The sequence below is a fragment of the Sturnus vulgaris genome, chromosome 3 (assembly GCF_052056855.1).
Source record: "Sturnus vulgaris isolate bStuVul1 chromosome 3, bStuVul1.hap1, whole genome shotgun sequence".
In the NCBI taxonomy this organism is placed as follows: Eukaryota; Metazoa; Chordata; class Aves; order Passeriformes; family Sturnidae; genus Sturnus; species Sturnus vulgaris.
In genome coordinates, this window is record NC_142245.1 from 23,696,149 (window position 1) to 23,707,070 (window position 10,922).

A 10,922-nucleotide genomic window follows, 5' to 3' on the forward strand; every position below is an offset into this window, starting at 1 on the left:
TGCCGCTGGAGCGCCGCCGGCGCGGCCGGAGGACGGAACGAAGGATTCCTCCCGCTCCCAGACCGCGGCCGCACCGCCGCTCCGCGGGGCTGTCCCGGCCAGCGGGCCCAGAGCAGAGAGGGGACTATTTCCCGGCGGCGGCGGCGGCGCAAGGATCCCGGCGGGCGGGTGTGGCGGCCGCCGGTGGTGCCGCGGCAGGGGCGGGAGGAGCGGCGGCCACGCAGGGGCCGAGCGGGGACAGGCGGTGCGGGCGGGGGCTCGGCCCGGGGCCTGGGCACATCGCTGAAATCACACGATGTGTGAACCCGTGCTATTTTTTATTCAAATTCAGAAAGTGATCGATTCGTTTACCTGTTTAGTGCAATTCCGGTGCGTTACCGAGTGCTGCGGTGTTACCGTCCAGTTTGTCTCAAATATTCACGTTTTATGAGGTAAAAAAAGGCTGAGATGGCCTCCAGATCGAGGCTGAGTGACAAGTCTTGCTGCTTAGTCTGGAGATGCACTACTAGTTTGGTTTCTTCCATGCAAATACATTTAATGTTCTTGTGACTGTTCTAGTATGTGTTATAGGCATTTTTAATGGTGCAGTGATAACTTGTCTGTCTGATTTCCAGATGTGGAGAAAAAAAGTACAAACTTAAATTGCTACGTATCGAACTGAAGTCTCATGTTCCAGCTAAGAGTGTCTGACACGATCCATTACCCTTTGTCACATCTCAGCAATTCTTCCCAAACTCTGCCCTGGTGGCTGTCTACCGCAGGCTGGTTGGTTTGTGGATGGATGGATTGATTGATTGATTGATTGATTGATTGATTGATTGATTGATTGATTGAAGAGCACTAGCAGGAATAGCACAGCTGCATTCTTACGGTGAGATAAAGGAGAGATGGCTACTTATGTCCATACTTATGGCTACTAAGTGTTCATAGTGCCTTACAGTAGGATTGTAACGTGATGTAGTTAGTCGTGTTTGCTGTTTCTTGATACTTGCTTTGAAAGAAGCCCATTATGGTCAAATGATATACTTTTGAAAAACCTTTGGTGTATGTGTGCTTCCTAGAATATGTCAGGAAAATATTGTCAAGACTTTTCCTGCTTTGGGAATTTTGTGGTCTTTGAAGAACTGTTTTTGTGACAGCTTTTGGCAGATCGCTATCAAAAATGTGAGTAAATAAGCCGTGACTCCTTTATACTTGCTGGTTTTCAAGAGCTGGAGAGAAAGATGAGCAAGGAGAAGGTAGGAGCAGTGGTGGTTGACTGCCTGCAGGTGCCTCAACAACTGAGGATTTGCAGTCTCACAGGTTAATGTACACAAAAGAACTGACAATAAGAAACCATTGAGATGCCGGAGCCACAGGAAAATGTTTCCACTTTAAAGGCACAAAATCATTATGGAAACTTCTAGGAAATTTGGATTTGTTGTTTTAGTTCTCTTGAGACTTTTTATCTTTATTTTCTATGGCTGTTAAGTTTGAGTGTTGGTGTGGCACCATGACTACGCTTGTCAGACAGTTCTTAACTACTGATAAAAGCTACTGGAAGTTTTAGTAAGTTATTACAGCTTTCAGGAATGCTAAGTTCTTACAGGTGTCATGAAAGTAACCATCAGAAAGGAAGAAAGATTCCTTGTAGCATGATTTGGAGGAGAATTGTATGAAGAGCTTGACCTTTTCTGTTTCTGTTATTTGCACGGCTGCTGTGGAGCTGCGTTTCGGTGGTTACAATAAAAGGGCTTAGGTTCACTAAGTCAAGCACTTAGATATTAGGAGATGCATGTAACGATTTTTTTCCCCATGTAGTCTGGAAGCTGGCTTGCTTTGGACTATTTCTTCCCTTGGATTCTTATCTTATCCTTCTCTTGTCTTCTGATTTAATTTTGTTTGTTTATTTTTTTATCCCTCTCTCCACAGTTCCTTTGTCACATTCAGTATATGGATGCTTCTGGATTAGATGTGACATGATCTTCAAATAGTTGTCTGTGAGATTGGTCCTGCATTTGTTATAGAAACTTCGCATAAGGAGTTATCTTAGATTAATATTAGCATATAAAATCACAGCATGGGTTACGTTGGAAGGCACCTTAAAGATCATCTAGTTCCAAACCCTTGCCAAGAGCAAGGATGCCACTGGCTAGGTCAGGTTTCTCAGAGCCCCATCCGAACTGGCCTTGGACACTTCAGAGATGGGGCATCCACAACCTCTACCTGCTTTCTGTTGTCTCTTTCTTCTGTGTATCCTTCCTTCTCTGTATCCCTATTTGTAATTTCTGTTTCCGAACATAATCCCTAGAGGGCAGCAAAGTAACCAATGCATTCAGAAGGTGCAAATTGTGCCAGTCTAAAGATTCTCTTGATGAGCCTATCGGTTTTTCCTTCTTGGAGATAATGCTTTCTCCTTAAAACGTATTTCCTAAGTCACCGTTTCGGGGGGGAGGTTTGTGTTTGGGCAGGAGGACAGGGATCCTTGGAGTACAAAGTGGATTGCAACAGAGAGGAAGAGAATTAGAGAGTAGACAAGTTGCAGACAAGGAAAGTGAAGCAGTTGCTTCTTCCCTTTTAGTGAAATCGCTAAAAAGTAAAAACAAGCACAAAAGGAAACAGCTTTCCCTAACCATTAATTAACTCAGCTTAAAACCTACATGGCTTCTGAGGATGCTCCGCACAGGGTTGAGGCCTCTTGCAATTTTTGTTAGTGTGAGTTCTTTTGCTAGTGTGGGATTCATTGCTTAAAACCAGACTCTTAATTGGAGTGTGGACTCCTGCATATAATTACCTTACAGGGAGGGTTAATTGACAGCGTTAACTGTTGAGTAGTGAGCTAGGGGAAAGTAAAGAATGTTAATTCAGAAGAAACAAAATTCTTAAAACTAGGTTTTAACATGCCAGTATTACTATAGAATCATTTAGGATGGAAATTAAAATTGAGTCCAACCATTAGCCCAGCACTGCCAAGTCCATCACTAAACTACATCCCTGAGTGCCACATCCATACTTCTTTTAAATACTGCCAGGGATGGTGACTCCTCTGCTTCCTTGGGCAACTTGTTCCAGTGCTTGACAGCTCTTTCTGTGAAGGAACTTTTCCAAATATCCAATCTAAACCTCTCCTGGTGCAACTTGAGTCTGATTCCTCTCATCCTAACTATTATTACCTGTGAGAAGAGACCAATCCCACTTTGCTACAGCCTCCTTTCAGGCAGTTGTATATAGCCATGAATATTCCCCTCAGCCTCCTTCTTTCCAGGGTAAACAACCCCAGCCCACTCAGCTGCTTCTCATAAAATTCATGCTCCAGACCCTTCACCAGCTTTGTTACTCTTTGCATGCTCTTCAGCACCTCTTGTATGTTATGCCCATCTCATTTATGAAATTTCTAACTCATTAAATTTTAGGTCAAGGAAAGGATTGCAGATCATATGTTTGGCCTTTTTATCTTATGGTGACAGTTTCGTACTTTCAGTTTTTTTGGAAAGAGCATTTTGACAGTTTCCTGTCTTGGGAATGTTGCTTTACACCATTTATAATCTGTGTCTTTAAATATTTTTAGAAACAGGTCAACAGATTTGTGATGCTTCTCCAGAAAAATTATAGATAGATGATGTGTGTTGTGTGAAACCCAAAGAAAATAGGATGACTGTGGAAACCTTTTGGCAATATCCAGCCTGGAAACTTGTGCTTTAATGTGAAGGTTTATAATTGTTCCATAAAGAAAAGTAAGCTCTTTGTCGTCATAAACACATTAAGAAAAGCATGCCTGGGATCAAGGTAATTTCAGATAAATTACACTGCTTGGAGTCTGTTCACGCCTCTGCTGGAAAATATATAGGTGTCATCTGTCAAGTACTGTGTTTCTTTTATATTAAACACATCTAGGCCTGCTGGGTGGTAAGTGGGAGGCTTAGAGTGGACAGGGTGAGATTTATTAGTTCTTTTACTCTAATGGTTGTTGCTGTGTTTCATTCAACATTCTTGAATTTTCCAAAGACTTCGCGTTTTAGTGGAAGATGGTGGATTTTCTACAGCTCTAGAAAATCAGGCCTTCAGTCTCAAGCTAGCACTTTTTGAATTCTAGTTTTAATGTTTTAAGGTAGAAATTAATAAAAATTTGTTCTATAACTGGCCATTAAAATGCAGCAACAAAGCATTTGTGAACTGCCTTTCTACTGTTAATGTCCCCCAACTGAGATTTTTTTCCTTTTTTTCTTTCTTTTTCTAGTGCTGTCTTCCAGTTACAGGTTTCAAGAGTTATCTGCTTTCCAGATCTGAATGGAATTCTTCTGCATCAGGACAATTGGTAACTTATTCTTGGGAGATGGAGAAAGTTGCAGTTCCTTTGAGAAGTCTAAGGACTTCAGCAGTTGTAGACATTTTTTCCTATTAAAATGCCTGTCACCAGGTATCATATCATGCCCTTCTGAAACCTTTGCCAAAATTTGAGACTCAGACTGTGTTGTACAGCGTTAGTGGTAGATGCATTCCATGGAGTGGCAATGTTGGGATTTGGCACTCTGTTAAAAATAGCATTTTGAGATAAATTATTTGTTGCACTGTAGGAAGACTTGTTCAGGAACAAGCATAATGGGTTAGTGCTAACATCCATCTTGCCCCCAGTACTTTGATCCTGACAGTTCTGCAGAGGAACTGATTTTGGAGCCAGTGCCATAATCTCCATTCTGTGTTGGCAAGAAGCCTATTCTTGTTCTTCTAAAGTTTTTACTCTGAAGTGTATTGGTACACTTGGTATTTAAAAAAAAAGAGTAAAATTATTATTCCTATGGATATGTTATGAAAACTTCTGTTCCACCTTTACATATTTATAGACGTGTTTCGGTGACTTCCTACAGGTGAATTTTACTGACACTGTATGATTATATTTTTGTCCTTAAAAATAAATTATTTTCTCTTTTTCTTGACAGGAGGGACAGGTGTTCCTGCTCATCCCTTCAGTATCATTGTTTCATTTCTCTTCAATTAATCGAAATATCTGGTGAGCTGTACTGATTGCAAAGAGAAGAGAGGTTCTCTGGTTGATTATGATGACACACTGTGGGAAAAGCCTGAGTGTAGCTGACAATCTTATGTTACATAGGTGACTCAAGACAGCAGATCATTTCAGAAAGTCAGCTTACAGATATCATTTAACCACTTACATTTTTGCATACCCTCTTTAAAGGAAATTTTGGTAATAGCTGACAGTATGTCTTTGAATTAAAACATTGACATTCAGTATTGTCAGTGAAGATTTTCAGACTGTGTATGAAGATCTTGTATACATGGCTGAAATGGTAGCATCTCTTTACAAATGATTTGGGTTTAGGGCCAGTTGTTTCTCACAGAAGGGAAAAGAGATACTGTATTTGTTTTGGTAAGATAGTGTGCTTTTACTTCATCCTGTTTCACTTTTGCATAGTTACCTAAACTACTTTTCATAGGACTGTTCAGCAGAAAGCAGAGATCACCTAATTGATACTTAAAGTTGTTGGACTTCTGTAAGAAATGTAGTTTGATTCTCCTGCAAGGTGTTTACATTTTTGTGCATTTGTTTGTTGTGGTTTGGGAGGGGTTTTGTTTGTTTTTTTAAATGCAAAGCAAGTGCTTTGATTCCCGGTTGTAGCCGTGGAAAGGGGTTTTAGCCCTTTAAGTGCAGCAGAAATAAGATGCACAGTTACATGGTCGTCTTTCATGACAGGAAGAAAGAGACAAGTTTATTCAGAAACACACTTGGTTTTATAGCATGACTCACAACTCCAAGAGTAGAGAAAAGGTGATTGGTTCAGAAAGAAGACACCCCATTCCCAGGGCCTGGTCACACACCACAACAGGTGTTCTATCTTTGTTATTAATTCCTTTTTATTTTGACCAAATTATCACCCTGGGAGAAATTCTCCCTAGCCTTGAGCTGGACCAGCTTATTGGCTGGGAATAGAGCTGAAAAGCTCCAGCCTGGAATATTTTTCAGGCTGTAATTTTCTTACTTTCTCAATATGTGTCCCACACCAGGTGGTTGGGGAAACTGTGCTAAACTTATGCTTTACTCTTTCTTGTCAGGTTGTCTGTCGCTGTGCTAACTTGAAGAGGTGACCATTTGCTGTGAGTTAATAATGTTCATGCTCTCTCCTATGAATCTCTCCTCCTTTTCCTTCTATGAACCAACAACACAAAAGGAACACACTGTGCAAGATTTTCTCCTTGCAGTTAATAGTACCAAGCACTCATTTTGTTGAGAAAAACACTCTTTAAAACATACTACAATAAAAAAAGTAAATGCTCTGCTATGTTACCATTGTTGTGTGCTTAATCCTGAAAAAGAGAGAACTTTGCCCCAAACAGCTTACAATTTGTTTGGGATCCAGCCAGTGTATTTAATTGGAATTAAATTTCCAATTAGGAAAGGAAAATGAAGGTAGAATAAAGGAAACATCAGTAATATGGACAAATAATGTAAAATTACTGTAACCCTCTACAGCCCATGTTTAAGATGCAATGTTATTGCAGGAGTAATCTTGGGGGATCTGAAAGAACCAAATGTTAAGAACTTTCCTTGAGGAAGATGATGCATTTCTACATGTGGAAAAATGGTGTAAGGCGTGGTGTAGTAACCAGTAGTGGCAGCTTTTTTTTCTGTATGTCTTAGGCCTTAGACTGTCAGAACATTTCATGCTGTAGAGTACTGGCACCTTCTGCTAAATTTTGTCCTCCATAGCCTATCCTACCTGGCTTCTTGTGGTTTAAGGGTAGGGGGAAGGAGGCAGGTATAAAGTGGAAAATAACACTGTCTAGGGGCAAAAGAAGGTCCCTGATGTATTACAAGAGTTTTATTTCTGCTTTCTGTCTTGTTTCTATAGAAAAGTATACACTGTTTCTTAGAAGTCCCTGTGTTATGGAGCTGTGCTGGATTTTGAAGGTCAGTGTTGCTGGACTGTGTGGATATCAAAACATTACTGCTACTTAAGTGTCATATCTTTTCCTGCTGTAACTACTGTTTGGCTCATGTAATGATCCACAGTTCAGATATACAGTTTAGGAAAGATCAGCAAGAGGTTCCATTTTGAGAATATGTCTAAGACAGGGTTACAGGCAACAAAAATGTAGTTATTAATGCATTTTTTTCTCATAAAAGTAAGATTTATTTTTCCACATGGAAATTGTTATTATGATACTGTTTCACTGGAATTTTCTAGGAGTGCAAATGGTTTTCTTAATAGTATCCTGTTAAAAAAGATCCATCATCTCAACAACAAACAATATGGCTATATCTGGCTCTTCAAGTTGTATTATACAGTGTTTCCAGGAGTCATGTTCTCTCTTCTCCTGTCTGAGGCAGATACGACTACATAAATATAAAACTGAAATCTACAATTTTGCATTTGAGGGCATCAGTACATAAAGGGTCAATCTACAGTAGCAAAATTGTCCTTGGAAAGAATGAACTGTTCACAGAATTTCTGCTGGAGTGTTTGTTGAACTGAGAGGAAAAACAAAAGTTCATGCCTACACAACTTCAGGGTGAAAATGTTGGATACCACAAGGACCTTGCTATTGTTGGTTTTCACACAGTTTTTAGAAAAACACTCACTCAACTTCAGTCTCAGCCAGTGCTTTAAATTCTCTTATTGCTGGAGATTATATTTTTACTTGCTCTTATATAGTTCACTATCTTCCATTTAAATTGCATCCCTTTTAGTGAAGGTGGCTTTTATCATCAGTTAAATTAAACTCAATAAAACTTGAAATATGTTATAGTCTGGGAGTCTGTTATGAGGTCCATTTGTGTTAGACACATATTGTTCTAAAAAACCAAAGAGATGACCCAGGTTTCAGAGTTACACTCTGAGCCCACTGCCAGAGATCCCTTTCTATGGACACTGCAGAGCTGCCAAGGGCATTTTTGATACAGGATGTTCTGCTGATGTTTATTGTGTAAACATACTCGTTTTCTAACAAGAGTGTTCCCACCTCATCCACTCATTCCCTAATTTCACCTTCCCATGTGCCACATGCTGTATTTTAGTTTGTTAGCTGCAGATAGGTCTGGATATTCTAAAAGAATGTACTTCTCTGTACTGTTTGACTTTACATAGAAGTTTTTGTATTAATGAACTGTAGCCATCTTTTCATAATAATAGATGACAGCAAAAAAAAAAAAAAAAAACCTATTCTACTTGGATTGTAAAAAAAAAATTAACCAAAATTAGAAAAAGCAAACTTGCCCCACCCAGCAAGTAGGCAAGTGTTTATGAAAATCAGTAGCTCAAGTGTTACTAGTTACTAGGTATGACTAGGTATGATTGTGAGTTCAGTGCTGAGAAAGACTGTGGAAAAAAATGCTTTTAAGATATAATAAAATTTAGAAAATTAGTTATTTTTTTCAGCAATTGCTGGAGATAGCAATAAGACACTAGTTAGAATGAGAAAGTTAGTTTGTTATGACTTCATTTAAATTTTAAATGAAAAAAATGGTGGTAGCAAGCTAGTTACAAAACCGACTTCTTCCTTCCCTTCCTTCATTTATGCTCCTCAGTTGTTTGGCTAATTCTGCTTTTCCCTCCCACTATCAAAGAATGCAACCAAGTTTTGTCTGCACAGAAAGCAAATACTGTGAGTAACGCAGCCTGTTGACATTAGTAAGTGGGAAATATGTGATGAAATGCTAAACTTAGGAAAAATAAGGAATAAAGTGAGAGGAGTTTAGTCTTCTTTTTTTTCCTTCTCTATTCTAGGGTTTTTTTTGGAGTTGAGGTTGATTTCTGTCTGTTGATAAACCTTCCATAACTGAAAAAGTACAAGGAGCTGGTATGGTAAAGTCTTAAGGTAAGAAACTTTATAGAATACGTGACTTCCCAGCAGGAATTCTGAGTACATGTAATGCAAAACCTATAAAATATAAGCTCTGTGCAAGAAACTTATTCACTGTGCTGAGGATAGTTTTATGCTGGGTACTCTTTAAAATAATGTTTCTTGGAGAGGCTGCTGGAAAAGAAGCACTAACAGTGCCTTTACCACACTCAGCCTCACAGGTAGATGCTTCTGTCCAGAAAGCAAACAAGGAGGCTTTTAAGACTGTTGGTTTTTAAAATTTACCAAAAAGTTTAGTCTGATTCAGTATTATTTGGGAATTCTCTGTATTATTACATTCTTGGAAAATGCTATATAGTAGAATACAAAGAAAAAAAAAGAGGACCTGCTAGCTAGCACAAGCATATTCCTAACTAGGAGTTATTTGTCTCAATCTGGGCCTAAACCATATAATTTTCAGTTTTATTCTTTGGGCAGTATATAACGAAAACCTAGAATTAAAAGTGGCTTTTAAAAGTATTGTTATATTAGAGACTATTAGACAACAGTTGAGAGATAAAGATGCAATTAGTAACAATACAGTAATTCAGCCTGCAGAGCTCCTTGTTACTTTACAGCAAACAATCACCCAGAGCTATGGGTTCCTAGGCTTATTGTGGACAGGGCATGCAAATAAAATTATTAGTAACAATTACTTAGCAGGTCCCTGCATCCTGTTAGAATTCAAGCAAACTGCATCCGAACTGCTTAATTTTGCCTTGTTTTATATTGATTGAGAGACACAGGAAATATGAGACGAGTAAAATACACAATAGAATTGTTAATTTAAAAAATCTCATCAAACCTGGAACCAAAGAAACCATGGGTATTTTCTATGCCTTCTCTGAGTAACACCACCCGTGGGTCACTGCCTTTGCTCTGATAATAGCTGTTATCCCAAACAGGATGTGTGGGGAATTTTTTTTATGTTAGGTTCTGGGAATTTTATTTTTTTCCTTCCCTAACTCTGGAAATCCAGGATGCTTCCTCCTGTTGAAATAGATGGAGATGGACATGCTGTCCAAATGGGGAAAATTCTTCTCTGTCCTTTTGAGGTGTTCTTTAAGAAGGAACAGTTCCTCCCTGTTAGCCCACACTCCAAATGTTAGATGTATAAATAAAAACTGGCTGTGTACTCCCTCATCAGTTTTATTTTGAGATTTTTTTTTTCTTCCTTTCAGAACATTGGATTTGTTTAAGTTATTTTTCCATAATTGTTACCCATAAAAAGTCTGGAGGAAATTCAGTCATTCCAAAACTAGAAAAGTGTCAATATTTACTGTTTGACAAATTTGTTACGGCTGCTTGGAAATACTAACATACCTCAGTTCCTAGGTCTGCAGTCTGCTGTCCAACTGGATATTTCTTTGAGTTTATTTTAGACCCCAGAAATAATTGGACCTTTAGGAACCTCAGGCTGAACTTTACCAGTGTCTTGAGATGGTGTAGAAATAAATGGAACAGTTTCAATAAGATGCACACGTATCTTCTCAAATTCTTTTCTTTTGATGGACACGTGCTTGTTAAACTACTGCCTTGCCTTCGTTTTAAGGACTTTTGTTTCTCATTGCTCTTCCCTTAAATAAGATAACAAATAAAGTTAATCATGAGCAACTAAGTATTCATGGATGTTTTTACTTAATGAGAGCGCTTTGCCTGCATTCCTTTGGGGGTAAGAATTTGTACGATAATGACTGCTTTATTGATTTGAATATAAAAATAAATAAATAAAGTTACAATTGTTTCTCCATCTTAGTTGGAATTCAGAATTGCTTTTTTTTGGTTTAGTATCTGTATGGCAGTGTAACTTGTGTATTACCTTCTGTAATTTTTTATTTTATCAATTACTGTATTTTGACAGTTTATCAAAAGCTGTATGGTAGTATACAAATCAAACTCAATTTAAAGATTGAATACTCTTTTTATTTTCAGAGTTGGTGGTAGTTTGTTGTAACTGTGCTATGATTCTTGCTTTTTACAGTTTGTTTTTTACAAAGAGCAAAAGGAAGCGTACAAAACAGAGAAGAAATCAAAAAGACCTTAAATAGACCAGTTATTTTCAATATAAATTAGCTAAATTCTTAGCC

General features: G+C 38.5%; 1 long non-coding RNA gene across 2 annotated transcripts; it reads left to right on the plus strand.

Moving 5' to 3' along the window:
- The first annotated feature begins 237 nt into the window (after positions 1 to 237).
- Positions 238 to 10,590, plus strand: LOC148224228 (uncharacterized). Of its 2 annotated transcripts, XR_015802198.1 has the most exons (3): positions 238 to 6,090; positions 6,846 to 6,904; positions 8,721 to 10,590. It is a non-coding gene; the product is annotated as an uncharacterized LOC148224228 (long non-coding RNA). The 2 variants fall into 2 exon arrangements; XR_015802197.1 differs by having other exon boundaries at positions 238 to 6,904.
- Positions 10,591 to 10,922: the final 332 nt, after the last annotated feature.